The sequence below is a fragment of the Microcaecilia unicolor genome, chromosome 1, assembly GCF_901765095.1.
Source record: "Microcaecilia unicolor chromosome 1, aMicUni1.1, whole genome shotgun sequence".
Taxonomy (NCBI): domain Eukaryota; kingdom Metazoa; phylum Chordata; class Amphibia; order Gymnophiona; family Siphonopidae; genus Microcaecilia; species Microcaecilia unicolor.
In genome coordinates, this window is record NC_044031.1 from 624,511,852 (window position 1) to 624,531,078 (window position 19,227).

At 44.2% G+C, this 19,227-nt stretch overlaps 1 protein-coding gene across 2 annotated transcripts in view; it reads right to left on the bottom strand.

The window, feature by feature from the left end:
* The window catches only part of LOC115481404 (fucolectin-5-like), a 31,445-nt gene extending 18,663 nt beyond the window's left edge, over positions 1-12,782 (bottom strand). For both annotated transcript variants that reach the window (XM_030220500.1, XM_030220493.1), the window contains exon 1: positions 12,727-12,782. The gene's annotated coding sequence lies outside the window, so the exon portion shown is untranslated. The remainder of the gene's footprint in view (positions 1-12,726) is intronic.
* Positions 12,783-19,227: the final 6,445 nt, after the last annotated feature.

The following is a 19,227-nucleotide window of genomic DNA, read 5'->3' on the forward strand; positions in this document are numbered from 1 at the left end:
TTGTTTGAATGTGAAAAAAATAACATATTCCCTGATGAGGCTATTCTAAATCTTAATGGTAAGAAAGCCTTCTTGCATGCTTAAGGGGCTCCGGGGACATCTGGAAATGTTTTACCAATAGCCCTACAAAATACAGCATCTTTCACAAAATGCCTAGCCACCCACCTGGGCTTATCCTGCAGCCATTTAGAGGGTCTATCCCCAGCACAGTTCAGGTCTACCTGCACCTGCCACTTGTGCTTTACACTAGCACCCTCCTCCCACCAACTGGGTCACAACCGCTTCTGAGCAAGTCTCCCGCTCTCAAATTATCCCCAGTGATTTCTAGGTTACTGGGGCCACACTCCCAGTGGTTCCACAGTTCCCAGAAAGCACTCACAGACCCAATACACAAACCACCAGGATTCTTTATCAGTCCAGACAACAGAGTCAACAAACTAAACAAGTTTATTGTCACAACTTGAACAGTGAACAGAAAATGTGCAATCAGCAACCAATAATAGGTAACTGAAATATGGATCAATTATAAAACTATCTAAACATTTACTTACGTTCTAATAAAGTACCTGGGGAAATCAGGAAATATGCTGCTCACAGATTATCAAATATAACTGATCACAGGGCCTCAGCAAAGAGATCTGTCTTTCTCTTCTGCCTGGCTAAGACTGGGGCAAAAGCCAGCACATTCCAAATGAAATTGAGTTCCTGAGCCAATCAGAGCCAAGAACAACACGTTAAAAAAAAACAAAAACTGGCCACATCACTGCAGGTCTTTTTTCTGTTGCAGCTTTAAGCATAAACATGCACCACCTGCTGGCCAAACTAGAAAAATACACTTCAAAAATAATTAAGTCAGTTTTACAGGCTTAAAAACCCCCCCACTGTTCTGTCACAGCATCCTTTCTCTTAAACTGGGATTCGTAATTTAATATTTTGTCATCTTCAGAGGCTAAGCCACACACATAGTAGACCAAGTAGAAATAATATCCTGAGACTCTTTTAAAAAGCATGTTAGATCCAAACTCCCTCAAGGCATCAAAGCATCAAATGGTGCCCCTCCCTCCACAGACACCCACTTCCTATTAGGAATATAATAAAAATTAGTAAAAGAAAAGGATATTTCCAGAAAAGGATTTTCTGTGAACCCTAGGGGAAAGACCTCGCCTATCTCTCCACTCCTAGAACAAATGCCAAATGAACTGCTGCTTATAACATTTATCCTAGAACAGGAATTCTCAATTCAGTCCTTGAGACACACCTAACCAGTCAGGTTTTTCAGGATATCCACAGTAAATATGCATGAAATACATTTGCATGTACTACTTCCACTCTATGCAAATCTACTTCATGCATATTCATGTCAATATCCTGAAAGCCTGACTGGCTAGGTGTATCCTGAGGACTGGGTTGAGAACCCCTGTTCTACAGACAGGAGATGGTATAGAGGATAAGAAATAGAATGACCTAAAGGGAAGGGAAGAGTCAAAGACGGAGCTGGGGCTAGTAAGAGAATATGAGAGTGAGTACAGAAAATAGAAATGGGGTACTAGGAATTTGCCCCCTCTGTGTCTCTCCTTCCCCAATGAAATTGCAGGAGAAGGGATGAGAGTTGAAAAAGAGACTAAGGACTAGAGGGTGTGAGAGGGAGAATGAGGGGTAAAAGTCGTATATGGGTGGAAATAGAGATAAGAAAGTGAAAAAAAGACATATAAAAAAGACAGATATAAAGAAGAAATGGAAAAAGGACAAGAGGAGATAGACCTGAAAAAGAATTTAGGAGAAGATAACACAAAAATTGGAACAGATTGGGACCAACCCAATTAGAAAGTGCCCAGACAACAAAAGTAGAAAATAAAAATATATCTAATACTTTTTCAGGATAAGAATGTATCTACTTTGGGAAATGTACATCTGTTCTATTTCTTGTATATACAGGAGAAAATGCATTTTTGTCTTTTACCCATATTTTCACTGCTTATAATGTCTGGCTTTCTTGGGAGGGGGGCTCCATTTCAGGTTTTGACTGTATGTAGTCTCCTATTCTGTATCAACTGATGGTCTGTCCATGCTTTTCATATATGAGGTGAGGTGAAGGATTCTGTTAGTATGTGGTGTCTGTGTAGGAATCTGTAACAGTCCAGCTTCTTCCAATTTCCCATAGTAGGTATATTGGTGCTCCAGAGCTCATTGTAAAAGGTTGTAAGGGGAATAGCTCCATTGTTGGAGAATATGGAATTTTTTTATACAGAACTGAAACTTCAGGGTTTGAGATTCTGTTGAATCTTGTACAGAATCCAGACTCCCACACAGAAGAATTTATGAATGATGCCATCAATTATAATGGTTGCTTTTACCAGGTAAATGAAACTGGTGGGAGAGGGGGGAAGTTCCTTTATGCACAGAAGGCAATGATGTCTTATATTAGTAATTTAAATTTTTTTTGCGGGGGGGGGGGGGGGGGGGGGGGGATAAATATATACCCCATATCTAGCTGGCCCCCCTTTTGACAACCTACATATTTCTGTGTAGAGACGTTATATACATGACGTTTTAGCCACATAATCAATATTTAAATACATTTTCTAACCATACCTTTGAAACACCCTCTGAAATCCCTTCCTTTCTCTGTAACCAAAGGAAAAATTAGGATTTACCTGAAGTACTGCAAGACCAGGACAGGCATGGGTTATGCTTCTCCATCAGCAGATGAAGATAGAGAACAACTGTTTTGTTGTTATCACCCTATGTAGGTACAACCTTCCTTGTCCAGGAATTCTTGTACAAAAGGACTAAAACTCTATACATATCCCCCCCCCCCCCCCCCCCCGAGCAAGGGTGTTTTGAACTAACAAGTTAATTGAAACACCTCTCCAGCCCTAAGGCTCTCCCAAAAATTAATAAAAGAAAATAATTAGAAGACAACCTTACCAACTATTGTGAGCGATAGACCTGAAATGTTTAACAACTGATTGAATAAGCAGGTTAAAGGCTTCTCCTGGGTGGGCTCTTCTGATGACTGAGGGATAAAAGGGGCACTCAAGGAGGACAAGGCCGTAGCAGAGATGCTAAATTAATTCTTTGCTTTGGTCTTCACTGAGGAAGATGTGGGGGAGAAACCCATGCCAAAAATGGTATTTAATGGTGATGAGTCAGAGGAACTGAAATAAATCTCTATAAACTTGGAAGATGTAACAGGCAGTTTGACAAACTAAAGTATAGCAACTCATCTGGACCAGGTAGTATACATTCCAGAGTACTGAGAACTAAAAAATGAACTTGCAGAGCTATTACTACTTATATGTAATTTATCTTTAAAATCAAGTGTGGTGCCAGAAGACTGGAGGGTGGCCAATGTAACTCCAAATTTTACAAAAAGGTTCCAGAGGTGGCCCAGGAGACTATAGACTAGTGAGCCTGATGTCAGAGCCGGACAAAATGATAGAGACTATTATAAAGAACAAAATTACTGAACAAATAGATAAGCATGGATTTAGCCAAGGGAAATCCTGCCTCACCAATCTGCTACATCTCTTTGAAGGGGTGAATAAACATGTGGACAATTCCCAGCCTACTTCCACAAGGTAGCCAGCCCAGAAAATACACATTCATGTCTCTCATTCAGCTTTGCCTCACAGGTGACAGAGGATATCCACAGCGGACCTGGCTCACAACCCCACTGGTGAACCTACAAACAGTTGTGGAGGAGGACAACAGTAAACATCAGACCACACATGGCATCATCGAGTGCACCTTTGGCCAACTAAAAAACAGGGTCTAGAAGGGAGCTCTTGTACAGCTCTGAAAAGGTCGTCATGATCTTCATGGCCTGCTGCATGCTACATAACCTGGCCCTGCGCAAAGGACAGGCCCTCCCAGAAGAGCCACAGCCACAGCAACCACAGCAGCAGGCCCAAGACCAAGATGAGGATGAGCCCCCCTCCCCCCGCCTACAAAGCAGAGCAGAGTGCATAACAGCTGGGTCTCTAAGCCTGACAAAGACTCATTGAGACAAATTTCTAGTGAAGGTAATGCACATTTGAGTTGCTTCACCACCACCACCACACCCTCCCACCACCTTCACCCTCTCTGTGCACACACCCCAAACTCCCACCCCCTCACATCCCCTCCACCACCACCCTCAGCACAGTCCTTCACAGAAAATGTTTGGTTTGCATAGAATTATCTACGCATCCTTCCCCCTCCCCCACGTCCATGCTGGCTAGCACCTCTCTAGCAGCTGGTGATCGGCTGGGCCTTGCTGCTGCTGAACTCTGGTCTGAGTCCTCCCCTGTGGGATTATCTGTGTCCTCTGAGGCTGTAGTACAGCCTGCAGCTTTGGCTGCACCAACAAAGTCTGGCCACCTCATTGCCTGTGTGTGCTGTTAAGACTTTGGCACAGGCACCAGGATGGTAACTGGTGTTGTGCCTGATGCTGGCTGTCTTCTGCTTGGCCCACTGTCCTGGGCTGATGAGGGTCCCAGCTGACGTAGCTTGGCAGCTGAATGTTGCTCCCCAGTTGAAGTGGATGGAGACGTTGGGGGTGGGTGCCCGGTGGCCTCCTCTGTAGCTGTGGGAGCAGTTGCTTGATGCTGTGTGACCCTGGCGGAGGTGAGGCTGCTGTGTGAGCCTGCGGATCCTGATGCAGACCCTGATGTAGACCCTGGATCTCCTCCTGCAGAGTCTTTAGCTTCTGGCCACAAGTCTGCTGAGCTTCCACCCCCCTCCTGGAGCAGTTGCCGTTTCTGCTGGCAATATTCTGCCAGCTGTACATTGTGTCCACCCAAGGCTGAGAGCTTTATGGACTTCATACAGTATATACAATTGTTGCCTACTATTTGAGTAGTCCAATTTGACCTTTTCACCATTGATGCTCATTAAAAACACTCGCTTTAGCTGTACATTGTGTGCCAGGAGCTGCCTGGCCAGGCAAAGGAGCTGCCTTCTTTGCCTGGAGTTTTCAGGATGGCCCTGTGTTGGCTTCTCATTAGCCGCTTCAGCCTGCCACATTTACCTGACTCATCAGGCTATGCTGAAGTGTTAAGGCTTCCAAGGTCATATATTCCCTCCTGGGGAAGGAGGGTATGGACAATCCTCTTCATAGGGCTGAGGGTTGCAGTGTCCTGTCCAGGGGGGTTGGAACCAGCCTTGTACCTTGCATCCCTCTTGAGCTGGTGCTGTTTCCTTTTACAATCCTCAGTGTCCCTGTTTGCGTGGTAGACTGAATTTATAAGGTCTCGCATTGCCTCCCACTCTCTTGCCATGATAGTGGCTGCAATCCTCTGGCCCTTGGATGCAAAGAGATTGGTGTGTCTTTTTTGGATTTCCTTCACCAGAAGCTAAAACCCCTCACCCAAAAATGGGTTCACATCAGCAGCACTAAGCCATTTCCTCCACAGAACTGAGCATATATTGCATTTGCTCAGGGCTGCTGAGAGACACAGACAGGCTTAGGGCATTGCCGCTGTAGCCAACCCCCCCCCCCCCCTCAGGAAACAGCTGCCGCCACCCCCTACCTTCCTGTGTCTGTGCATCTGCTCCTACCCAGCCTCCAAGGGGGGCCCGGTGCCGGGGTCTCTCTCTCTCCTGTTCCTGTGTGCCAGGACCGGGTTATTGCGTTAATGCAATCACTCGGGTCCCAACAGGAACAGGAGACATACGGACCCCAAATTTTGCCCATCCCCCTTGCGGCAGACCCTGCATTTGCATTGGTTTTCTCTGGATATATATTTACATTTAACACTGTGCTGGTCCAGTGGCCTAATGGTTAGTGCAGTGGGCTTTGATCCTGACAACCTGGGTTTGATTCCCACTACAGCTCCTAGTGACCTTGGGCAAGTCACTTAACCCTCCATTGCCCCAGGTACAAAAGTTTAGATTGTGAGCTCTCTAGATACAGAGAAAGTACAGTACTGCATATAGCTAGTAGTGCTATAGACATGATTAGTAGTAGCATACAGTTATGTTTAATCATATAATCTGAGACTTTAAATGTAAAACTGCTGCATTTTTTCAATGCTGTTTATTTGCAGCACAAAGGGATTTTGTTGTTGTTGCCATTTTTTAGTATTATATTGCCTTGAAATATGTTGCTTTTCCTTCTTCACCTGACTAATGTTGAGTGAAGGGAGGTCCCCCTACTTTCAGTGCCCTAGGTGGTCAGGAGAAGAGATGTGCCAGCTCATCCTTCACCTCAGGCAGTTTAGTGTCTTGAGCCCTTCCTGCAGGCATGACCCCACCCTGGGTTGTGTTCATTGCTGAAGACCAAATTGGTAGAAGGACAATGGTATGTTAGTGGTTATTCAAAGATGCACCATCAAATGTTACATATGCTGCACTATAAGCCTTACAGAGAGAAGTCAAGGGAGTTCAAGATGCATTTTCTGAAAGTACGACAAGGAAAAGGAGAAGTGAAACAAAATTCAGATTCTAGCAGGTTTCAATAAAGCACAAGGTGGCAGCTTTTCCCATAGAATGGAAAGTTCAAGAACAGGGGGTATCATTTGAAACTGGTAGGACAGAAAATAAATGTGGGAAAATGCTTTCCTCTAGACTTCCATCACCTCTCAGTGAAAGACGGCCAATGTCTTGGCTCTTACAACCTCTGCTGGGGGAGGAGGTAATTTTATAGCAACAAAAGAACTTGGGAATACATTGCTAGAGCAAGTGACAAAAGCAGCTAATATAGCTGAGTTTTAAAAAGATTTTGGACAAATTCCTGGAGGAAAAGTCCATAAGCTGTAACTAAGGTAGACCAGAGGAAAGCCAGTGCTGATCCTTGGGGTTAAGTAACATGGAATCTTGCTGCTTTCTGTGACTTTGCCATTAACTTGTGTCCTGGACTGGTCAGTGTTGGAAACAAGAGTTGCCCTTGTGGGTCAGACCAAGGGTTCAGCTAGCCCAATATAAAATGCTCTTGCATAAGCCTATTTCATAAAGGCATATAGGTCCCCAGAACAAGCCCCGGTGTTGTGCAAATGCCCATTCACACAGTTACACCTACTCTGAAAAGCAGTAACCGTTTGCACGGATTCTACACATGTCCTTGTGTGGCTTAAAACATACCCATTTACATTGCTTCTGCTCTGCACAGTCTGTTTCTGCATGTAGAGTTGCAAAATGTAGAAAAACCCTTATAAAATTAACCCCCATAGGGACCTTTGTGGTAGAGCAATGGGGTGACAAAAAACTGGTAAGATCTATGATAATAGAACAGGAACGGACTGGGGAGGGGGCAAAACAGTCCTTTTCTGCTGACATTTTTTTTTTGCTTCTAAAAAGACATTATTTCATCTTCACTACTCAGCTGGTTTCCTCTTAACTAATTTGAATATTGTCAGACTCTTAGGTGTTCCTTCCCTGTTTGCGTTTTGGATTTAAAACTAAAAATGTAATAAATTATTCCAATATAAAGATCTTATCTACAGCTTGTTTACATAGCTTTACTTTTTTTAAACAGTTCATTCTATACCAACAGGATGAAGGGTGTGTACTGGCTCCTCAAAGCTAAATATGATGATATATAAATAAAATACAGGCCACACTGCAATCTGTTGTTTGGTTTCCTCAATTATTACCAGAAATAATCAATACTCCCCCTCGCCCCTCCTCAAACCAATCTCTCTGTCTTAGGCCAGTTCTTTCTAATTAACTCAATTGGATAATTGTGTCTTGCTAATAGAATCTCTTCAAATATAGAAGCATAGCAAGAAACGGAAGCTCTCTGTTGAAGCAAACCGCACAATATCTCACCTAAGAAGATGTGCTTTAACACAGATAAGTGCTTCACTATTATTTGGTACTATTGTATTAAGTAAAAAATTACAAAACAATACAAAAAAAACATATATAAAGCAGTCAAAGCCGAAGAGATTGCAGACTGAGAGGTTTTTAGACTGATCCAGCATTCACATTGAATTTTATAACTTAGTGACAGCCGAGCATCTGAAGTCTTTTCGTCCATTCAATCGCGAAACATGATATATTAAACCTATATTTAATAGGGGGAATATAGTTGTACTTGTGAACATTGTATTATTTGAAGAGGTAACATTTTTGTAAGCAATATTGTGGAAGGGCTGTCTGGTAAGGTTTGCCTCTTAGCGGATTACACCAAAATCTGCAATAGGTTAGATACCCCTGTGTGGTGTGGATAACATGAGGAAGGACTTAGCTGCTAAATTTCAGACTATTCCTCTAGCTTCAATAAGATTTAATGCTAGATTATGCATTTGGGATACCAAAACCAAAGGGAACGGTACAGTTTAGGGGGTGAAGAACTTTTGAGCATGAAAGAGGAGTGGGACTTGGGTGTGATCATATGTGATGATCTTAAGATGGCCAAACAGATAGAGAAAGCAACGGTGAAAGCTAGGATGCTTGGGTGTATAGGGAGAGGAATGCTCAAGAGGAAAATGGAGGTGATGATGCCCCTGTATAAGACTCTGGTAAGACCTGGTAAGTTTAGAATATTGTGTATAATTCTGGAGATTGCATCTTCAAAAAGATATAAACAGGATGGAGTCGGTCCAGAGAGCAGATTCTAAAATATTATAAATCAATAAAAACATAACTGTATTCAAAAAGTTACAAATGTTCTTATCAAGGCTACAAAGTCTCCTACTGAGATGAATATAAAATAGAATGATATAAATAGGAAGAGAGATGTGGTAGCCGTGTTAGTCCACTTTTAAAGGTAAATAAAACAAAATAAAACATGGAAAAGAAAAGAAGATGATGCCAATTTTATTGGACATAACTTAATACATTTCTTGATTAGCTTTTGAAGGTAGCCCTTCTTCGTCAGATCGGAAATAAGCAAATGTTGGTAGATGACAGTATATATAAGTGAAACATCAAAGCATTTTAGTGACAGTCTAACAGGATGAGGGTGGGTTAGGTGAGAGACAGGGAGAGCTGGATGAGGGACAGGGAGATATGCATGGAGATAAGAGGGTGACAAAGTAGTACAATTTTATGGTTTATAATGGGCTAGAAAACCCAGATCTTTGTTAAGTCCTGTCTGGTGAATGTCAAAATATTTAATAATTCTGACTTCAAAGGTCTTACATTCCTGTATTGTTTTAAAGTTCCCTTCCATGATTCTTACCATGAAATCAGTGGTACAGTGTTCTGGTTTTGTGAAGTGCTGCCCCACAGAGGTGACATCCTGGTTGGTATTAGTATTTTTCATATGGTGTCTATGTAAATTAAATCTCTTCTTTAGCATCTGACTGGTTTCTCCAATTTAGCACCCTTTGTCACATATCTTACACTGAATTATATATACCACATTGGAAGATGAGCATGTGAAAGATTCCTTAATGTTGAATATTTTTCCTTTGTGAATGTCCAGACACCATGGGCATAGACTGGGGGGGCGAGGGGGGGCAATGCCCCCCCAAACGACGATGACGATGTGACGGCGCCAGTAATGGAAAAAAAAAAAACAACAAGCAGGCACGCGCTGGTCTCCGTCCGCTTTGCTTCCCTGCCCTCTCTGTCTGCGTCCCGCCTTCCTCTGATGTCATTTCCTTTCGGGCGGGACGCAGACAGAGAGGGCAGGGAAGCGAAGCGGACGGAGACCAGCGTGTCTGTCTACCCCCTCTCTTCCTCCCTCCCTCCGGCGCAGGCAGCAGTCTCTTTCAGTGTTCCTGGCAGCGGTAGCGACGTACACGCTGCCTTCGGCTCTGCCCCGAAGCCTTCTCTTCAAGTTCCTGTTCCCGCATAGGTGGGAACAGGAACTTGAAGAGAAGGCTTCCGGGGCAGACCGAAGGCAGCGTGTACGTCGTTACCGCTGCCAGGAACACAGAAAAGCTGAAAAAGACTGTTGCCTGCGCCGGAGGGAGGGAGGAAGATAGGGGGTAAACGGAGTCACGATCCTGGACCTCGCGGGGGGGGGGGGGGGCAGCAGAGGGAAGATGGATGGAACTGGGAGGGGTGGGGAGCAGAGGGAAGATGGATGGGACTGGGAGGGGTGTGGAGCAGAGGGAAGGAGCAGGAGATGGATGGGATTGGGAGGGGTGGGAAGCAGAGGGAAGGAGCAGGAGATGGATGGGAGGGGTGGGGAGCAGAGGGAAGGAGCAGGAGATGGATGGGAGGGGTGGGGAGCAGAGGGAACGAGCAGGAGATGGATGGAACTGGGAGAGGAGGTGTGCAGAGGGAAGGAGCAGGAGATGGATGGGACTGGGAGGGGTGGGGAGCAGAGGGAAGATGGATGGGACTGGGAGGGGTGGGGAGCTTGGAGCAAGAGATGATGGGACTGGGAGGGGTGGGGAGCAGAGGGAAGCCTACTACTAAATGATCAGACAACAAAGGTAGAAAAAAGTATTTTATTCAGAATTTATTAATTGAAATATGTCAGCTTTTTGAAATGTGCATCTGTGATATTTTGCCTGTAAATTTCAATTTTTCTGGTATTGCTGCATGCTGAGTCTGACTTCTTGAGTTAACTTTCCAGTTCAGTATTTTGCCTTCATACTTTTTTATTTCTAGTTCCTTGTGTCATGTCTGTTGTGTCATGTGTTTTTCATGTGTGATTAAGGTGCAGTATTCTGCTAGCGTGTAGTATTTGCAGCCCTTTTGTTTTGCTTTTTTTCACGAGGTAGTGTATTGGTGTTTTAGAGCCTGGTGTAATTACAGTTCTGCCTTTTCACGCATAAGGTTGTAGCTCGTCCTGTCCTTGGAATTAGTGCTGTTATGGTTTAGTAAGGATATGAGTGTGTTTTTGAACAAGTTTGTATATAGCGTTTTGCAGTGGAGAGATTGTGTGTTGGCCTTACTGAGGTGGCACCAAAACATCAGAAAGGGTGTAGAGCCTAAATCATGACACACTACTTCTTGAAGGATCTACATATAGAGCCTGTGCATTTCTAAGGTCAACACTGGTATGATATGGGAAAGGGGGTGGGGAAATACTACTGGAGATGAAGAGGGAGTGCTGGGTAAAGAGGAAAGAAGGAAGGAAGGAAGGAAGGAAGGGAGAAAGAGCTTGCTTGATATCTCATACATATTCATTATGGTTATTCCCCAAAAAAAGTCAGCTCTTTTTCCCTTCCTTCCTCCATATTAGCATATTCATTTGCATATGTATATATGCAAATTAATATGCTAATATGCTCCGCCCCATCCTTTGCCCCCCCCCCCCCCCAAATGAAACAGTCAAACTACGCCTATGCCAGACACCGTATGAAAAATGCTAGTACCAACCAGGATGTCACCTCTGTGAGACAGCACAAAACCAGAGCACTGTACCAGTGATTTAATGGTTTCTTATTTTAACTCTCCTTCCAGAATCCTGGCCATCTGTCACTTCTCTCCTGTCTTCAGTTGCTCCCCTACATCCATCTTTGACATTGATGTTTGCTTTTCATTTCACTTCTGTTCATTTTTCTGCCATGTCCAGCACTCCATCTCCTCATGTGCCCCCTTGAATGCAACATTTCCCCTCCTCCTCCTTCCTATTCCCCCTGCCCTGTATTCAGTTTCTCCCTTTCATTCTACTAAGCCTCCATTCCAAGGTCTTCCTATGCTTTGTCCAGCATCTTCCATTTGTTTCCATGTTCCACCTCCCCTGTGACTAGCATCTCTATTCCATCTCCCTATTCTCCTACCATGTGGTCCTGTATCTCCCCATCCCCCAGTGGAGCACTTTTTAAACTTTCTCCCTCCCCTGTGACCACATCTCCTGAGTCCCTGCAGTGGCAGCAGCAGCAGCAATAAGAGAAACCATAGGCATGGAGCATCTGAGACACATGAGCAAATCTAAAGCCCTGCTGGTTCCACCCCCTCTGATGCATATGTTTCACTTGAGAGGGTGTGACAAGCACACCTCCAAGGCCCTGCCAATGGTTTCTCTTACTGCTGCAACTGCAAGGCGAGAGGCCATAAGGGAGACATTGCAGCTGACCTGGCTGCTAGTCAGGAGCAAAGTGAGGTAACTCTTGCTGGGGTGTTTTGGGGGCACTTGCTGTCGCCCCCATAAAATCTGACTTCTGAGGTGAGCACTTCACTTTGCCTAACAATAGAGCTGCCTTTACTTACCTGAGATCAGAAGAGAAATAATATTATTTCCCTCTTAATACTTCTGAGGCCTCGCCTAATGCATTGAGTATTATCATTCCCAGAAGCTTTGGCACACATAGAGATCAGTGCTGTAATAAGTTTAGTCTAAGGTGCCACCAGACACTGTCAAAGGCAGTTCCAGATATATAAAACAGAGTTTTTATAAATTAAATACCTAAGTTTTCCCTCACACCTCTGAAAGGGTTTAGATGCAGAGTACACTTAAAATGCATACTTTTGGATTTCTACAAGTATAAACGTCTCAGGAAAAGTACCAGTGCCGATAGCACAAGCTGATGCACTTGTACTGCTCTGAACCCTTAAATAGTGTCTGAAATTTGCTGCCAAGAAGCATCATGCAAAGATAGCACATGCAAATTACAAAAAAAACCCATATTCCAATCACTAAATTGAAAATAAAATGATTGTTCTACCTTTGTTGTCTGGTCATTTTATTTTTCTAATCATATTGGGTAGAGCAGGATTTGCTCTGGCCGCTAGGCTATTCCTCTAAGCTATGTACACTCAACCCATGTGCCAGTTCCCATGCAGATAAAAGATTGATAAGATAAACCTGGGAAGCCCTGCTGTGATAAGTCTTACTGGAGTGAAAGCTGTCTTGTGAAACATTAGATATAACTCATCAGCTGTGCTTATCATTCTTACCTGCACAGGACTGCACCACTAGTGAGCTTCTTGTCTGCAGCTCCTGATCTGTGTGATGAGATCCTGCTGCACTTGTATATGTATATACCTCTGCCTACCTCTCCCTTCACTGTACACACACACACACCCCTGCAAGAACATTCCCATGGACACACCTAGAACAGGGGATGGTTTCAGGTGTAGGGGTCAGTGTGAAGATAGTAGAACTGGAGGACATCCTTGTCTACAGACTATGCCACAACCCTGTGATGTAAGAGGGTCCAACTTCCTCTGAGAACGGCCCTGCTATCAGATAAGGCTCAGATCATGTTTGATGGGGCACTGGGCTGATTTGCTTTTTTGTGGACCCGGCCTATATTTTTTGTGCAGTCCAGGAGCCACAACTACAGTTTTGTACAATTTTCAAAGGCTGCTGCTGTACCCAGAGAAGGTGATACAAAACACCCACCCCACTTCACTGTACACATGGGTGCTCTAAAAACACACAGAGCACTGTACACTTAGGGGTTAGCACATCATAGACACAGAAACATAGAACAACATAGGAAAATAAAGACCATATGACCTATTCAGTCTGTCCATCCATGCCATCGACTCTCCTTATCACTCCCTTAGAGATCCTACATACTCGTCCCAAGCATTCTTGAATTCAGATACTGTTTTCATCTCCACCACTTCCACTGGGAGACCGTTCCACAAATTCACCATCCTTTCCATGAAGAAGTATTTCCTCAGGTTACTTCTGAGTCTATCTCCTTTCACCTTCATCCTATGTCCCCTCATTCCAGAGCTTCCTTTCAACTAAAAGAAACTTACATCCTGTGCATTTATGCCACATAGGCATTTAAATGTCTCTATGATATCTCCCCTCTCCCGCATTTCTTCCAAAGTATACAAATTGAGATCTTTAAGTCTGTCCCCATACACTTTATGACAAAGACCACTGACCTTGGACCACAAAAAAAATACACTAGGGGCCATAAAAAGTGCATCAATCTAGTGGACTGTCTTGAATAAACAGTTGGACATGAGAGGGGCGTTAGATGTGGTATACTTGGATTTTGAAAAGCAAAAAAAGTACTAGGAGCCTTCACAAGCAGGACAAATCCTATAAATGCAAAAAATGTGTCTTGTACATCAATCTTGTACCATTGACCCAACACGGGCCATGTTTTGGCGTAAAGCGCCTGTGTCAGGGGTCTATATTAAACTTAAATATAATAAAAAATCATATACTGTAAAAAAACCAAATACAATGAAAGAGCTGACATCACAGAACTAAACTTAAAAGAAGCAGTACACATATATTTATCTGAACATGCATGTGGAACAATCTGAGGTGTATGTGAACCATCTTGTCGCAAGAGAAACATTAGGAACTTAAGTTTAAAATAATGAAAAGGTGGTACCGATGGTGCCAGATTGTTTTAAGTGCAAAGTGTTCTTATATACATCAAGCAGTGAGTGAAGGTTTGTGAAACTGTATATAATAAATGTAAAGAATAAATGATAATATCCTAATAAAAAGGTGCCGTGACAAAAAACTGTCAAATAGTGGGCAATTCCTAAGACACAAAAACAGGATAAGCAACAGATGAACTACAGAAATGGATCAACATCAGACCAGATCAATACACAGATAGAGGGAGGGCCCTCTAAGGCGGCTCCTAAAAGAGCATGAAAAAGAATAAGGAATGATTTTGAAGAATTATTCATATCCCCTTGCTCAACCCCTAGACATGATTCTACACTTGTAGATAGAAGAGATGATGGACTACATCATGACCATTTTTTAGACAAAATATGGAATGCAAACAACAGAACCAGAATAAGCAGAGGCAATTACAAGCCGATGGACAGAATAGAATTTTGGTTGAGAGGACAAGGCCAAGGCAGAGAGAAAGCCAGGCCCTGGAGAATGAACAGTTTACAGCACTGGAACAACAGACCACCAATGTCCCAATAATAAATTTATCAGACCGTGTTTTGACAGATGCGTAGTTACTTGTTTTACAAAAAGGCCTCAAATTTGCAAACATTTTGCAAACTAGAATCGATCTTCTTGGGTTGTTGGCCCATGCGAGCCGGCTCGCCTCTGCTCCGCCCTCGCCTGACGTATTTCCTGTTTGCGCGAGGGCGGAGCCATGATGCGAAGGGAAGGCCTGGAACCGAGCTGAGCCTGCTGCCTTCGCTTCAAGCCTTCAACGCCAGTGCGCCTCGAGGGAAAATAAAATTTTTAAAGGTAGGGCTGCGGCGCAAGAAGGAAACGGCTATCGGGGACTCGCAGAGCTGCAGAGGGCATACGGATAATGGATGACTGGGGGAGCGGGGGGGCTGGAAGAAGGCAGATGGAAGGGAGGAGGGCAGGGGGGAGACGAGGGTTGCTGGACATGGGTGGATCATGGAGGGGATGGCAGGGGGAGAGGAGGGTTGCTGGACATGGGTGGGTGGTTGGAGGGCAGGGGAGAGGAGGGTTGCTGGACATGGGTGGGTGGATGGAGGGCAGGGGAGAGCAGGGCTGCTGGACATGGGTGGGTGGATGGAGGGCAGGGGAGAGCAGGGCTGCTGGAAATGGGTGGATGGATGGAGGGCAGAGGAGAGGAGAGTTGCTGGACATGGGTGGGTGGATGGAGGGCAGGGGAGAGGAGAGGAGGATTGCTGGACATGGGTGGGTGGATGGAGGGCAGGGGAGAGGAGGGTTGCTGGACATGGGTGGGTGGATGGAGGGCAGGGGAGAGCAGGGCTGCTGGACATGGGTGGGTGGATGGAGGGCAGGGGAGAGGAGGGTTGCTGGACATGGGTGGATGGAGGGGAGAGGAGAGTTGCTGCTGGACATGGGTGCATGGAGGGCAGGGGAGAGGAGGGTTGCTGCTGGACATGGGTGGATGGAGGGAGAGGAGGGTTGCTGGACACGGATGGAGGAGAGGGAAGGGAGAGAGAAGAAATGCTGGACATGGATGGAGGGGAGGAAAGAGTGAGGAAGGAGATGAGAAGAGGGAAAAGGAAGAGAGGAGAATAACTGCACATGGATGGAGAAAATAGGCAGAAGCTGGATCCACTGGACAGTCAAGTCTGCGGAGGACCCTGCTTTTAATTACAGATGTAGGGCAAGAAATGAAGAAGAAAGGCGGAAAGTAAAGAAATAAATGGAAAGGAAGCCCTGAAAATGGAGTTAAGAGGACAGATAGCAGCAGAATCTGATACTGGGCCAGCATGATCAGAAAAACAAAGTCACCAGACAACAAAGATAGAAAAAATCATTTTATTTTCATTATAGTGTTTGGAATATGTCCACTTTGAGAATCAGGTGCTCAACATTAAAAGTTAATTTTTATTTACGGCATTTTATCCCACATTAAACATGATTTAGATTGCCCCCCCCCCCCCCCAGGCTCTCTCCCCGGCTAAAGCCAGCTCTGCAATTTGGGGGGGGGGGGGGGGGCGCAGAGGTGGACCGGGGAGAGAGCCTGTTGTTAAACATTTATCAGCACACCACTGGATGCAGGCATTATTATATTCTTGGTCTTATTTTGCATCCCTTTCCTAATAATTCCTAGCATCCTATTTGCTTTTTTGGCTGAAGCTGCACACTGGGCAGAAGATTTCAGCATATTGACAATGACACCTAGATCTTTTTCTTGAGTGCTGACTCTTAAGGTAGACCCCAGCATCACGTAACTATAGTTCAGATTATTCTTCCCAATGTGCCGCCCTTTGCATAGTCCACATTACATTTCATCTGCTATTTGGATGCCCAGCCTTCCAGTTTCCTAAGGTCTTCCTACAAGTTTTCACAGTCTGCATGTGTTTTGACAACTTTCAAAAGTTTGTGTCATCTGAAAAGTTAATCAACTCACTCATTCCGATTTCCATATCGTTTATAAATATGTTAAATAACACTCATTCCAACACAGATCTCTGTGGCACTCCACTATTCACCCTCCTCCTTTGAGAAAAATGGCTATTTAACCCTACCTTCTGTTTTCTGTCCAATAACCATTTCCTAATCCATAGAAGGACATTGCCTCCTGTCCCATGACTTTTTAATTTTCTCAGGAGGAACTTTGTCAAAAGCTTTCTGAAAATCTAAATATGCTATCAGGCTCATTTTCAAAAGAGAAAAACGTCCAAAAATTGACATGTCTGCATTTGGACGTTTATCTCACAAAGACGTCCAAATCAGTATTTTTGAAACCTATTTTTAGATGTCTTTCTCTGAAGTCTGTCAGAAGGACGTCTAAATCTCAAGGGGGCATGCTAGGGGTGTGTTCAAGGAAGGACTTGGGCGTTCCTAAGACTTAGATGTCTTTCAGCCATAATGGAACAAAACAAAAATGTCCAAGACTAAAACTTAGACATTTTGAGCTAGACCTGTTTTTATAAAAAAAATAGCTGCAATGGGAATTGAACCCACTTCCCCAAGGTCAAAGTCTGCTGTACTGACCACTAGATTACTCCTCTACGCCACACAAGTGGTTCCCCCAAATGACCAGATGACCACTGGAGGGAATCGGGGCTCACCTCCCCTTACTCCTCCAAACCACAAAACATTTTTCCAAACAGCATTTTCAAAAGGAAAAGATAGATTTTTTTTTGTAGAAAATGACTTTTCCTGTTCTGATTTTGGACGTATTACAAAAAATGTCCAAATTCAGACTTAGATGTCGTATCCAAAAATGCCCCTTGTGCATTTGACTTGCCCAAAGTCACAAGGAGCAGTAGTGAGAATTGAACCCATGTTACTAGGATCAAAGCCTGTTGCACTAACCATTAAGCCACTCCTCCTCTGTTTTGGATTGCTTGCATTTGGACATCTTTTGTTTGAAAATGGACAAAAAAAAAAGGCAATCCAAATCACAAGACGTCCGTAGCATTTTCAAACACAAAATGACCTTCTTTCCTGTTCAGAATTTGGAGGTTTTTGTAAAACGTCCAAATTCTGATTTAGACATTCTGTCGAAAATGCCCCTCTATATCAACCAGCTTACCATTGCCATGTTTATTCAGGCCTTCAAAGAAGTGAAACAAATTGGTGAGGCAAGACTTCCTTTGGCTGAACCCATGCCCCATGCTGACTTTGTACCATTGAACCATGCTTGTCTTCGTGTTCTGTACTTTTATTCTTTATAATAGTTTCCACTATTTTGCCCGGCACTGAAGTCAGGCTTACCGGTTTGTAATTTCTTCAATCACCCCTGGAACCCTTTTTAAAAATCAGCGTTACATTGACCATCCTCCAATCTTAAGGTACTACAGACGATTTTAACGACAGGCTGCAGATCACTAACAGCAGATCAGCAATTTCATGTTTGAGTTCTTTTAGTACCCTGGGCTACAATATTTTCTATTGTGACTAATTCTGTGTACTTTAATAAAAAAGAAAATAATAAAAAAAACAAGTGGGGAAAGCATGCAGAGCATGGCTTATGTTTTTTCTGTCCCTGTGTTGGGGTGGGTGTTGGATGGGCGTTGGGAGTAGTTAGTAGGTGGGAGCTAGTACTGGAGGTAATTATGGAGGCTGTGGATAATTTGGGAAAATTGGGAGTAGTGAGAGGTACTTTAAGAATAGAGTATTAATGGGGATATTTTTGGGGATACAGCAGTTTGAGAGCAGTGGGAAAATATTGGGAATGGTGTGGCAGTTGTAAAGAGTTAATTTTGCTGGTTGGGGCAGTTTGGGGATAGTTGTGATGTAGGAGTAGTTTGAGTTTGGGAATAGGGCAGATGTAAGGGTAGTCTTATGGATGGGAGCAATTTGGGGGTAGAGGTAGTATTGGGGAAGTTTGAGGGGCAGTGATACATTTTGCAAGGGATAGATTTGGGAAGCTGAGGCATGTTGTAGCATGGTAGGGCACTTGCAGAGGAAGAACAGTTGGGAGGCAGGGTAGTAGGGCAATGACAGGGAGTAATTTAGGGGTATGTGCGCAATTTGTATGGAGTAGGGTCATTACAGAGGACATAGTGTTGATGTAGGGGCAGTTGTAGGAGGATATCTTTGGAGTGTGTGGACAGTTTGCCACTGTCATGGAACACCTAGCACCCGCCTGGGGTTAACCCTGCGACCACCTAGAGGGTCTGTCCCCAGCACTGCTCAGGCCCACCTGCACCTGGGCACATGCTGTGTACTAGCCAACCCTCCACCCCACACACTAGATTCCACTTCCCTCTAGGTGAGTCTCCTACCCACAAGTTATTCCCCGGTGATTTCTAGGTTACTGGGGCCACACTCTCAGGGGTCCCACAGTTCCTAGAAAGTACCCACAGACCCAGCACACAAACTACCAGGATTCTTAGTCAGTCCAGGCCAACAGAGCCAATAAACTAACAAGGTTTATTGTCACAAAATTAGAACAGTGAACGATATAAAACAGGTGGAAAAGTAACAGACAATAACAGGTAACTGAATAAGGATTAATATTAAAACTGTCTAAACACTTTGTCACTATCTGGGTAGTGCATGGGGAGTTTCAGGAAATTAACTGCTCACAAGCCTTGAACAGA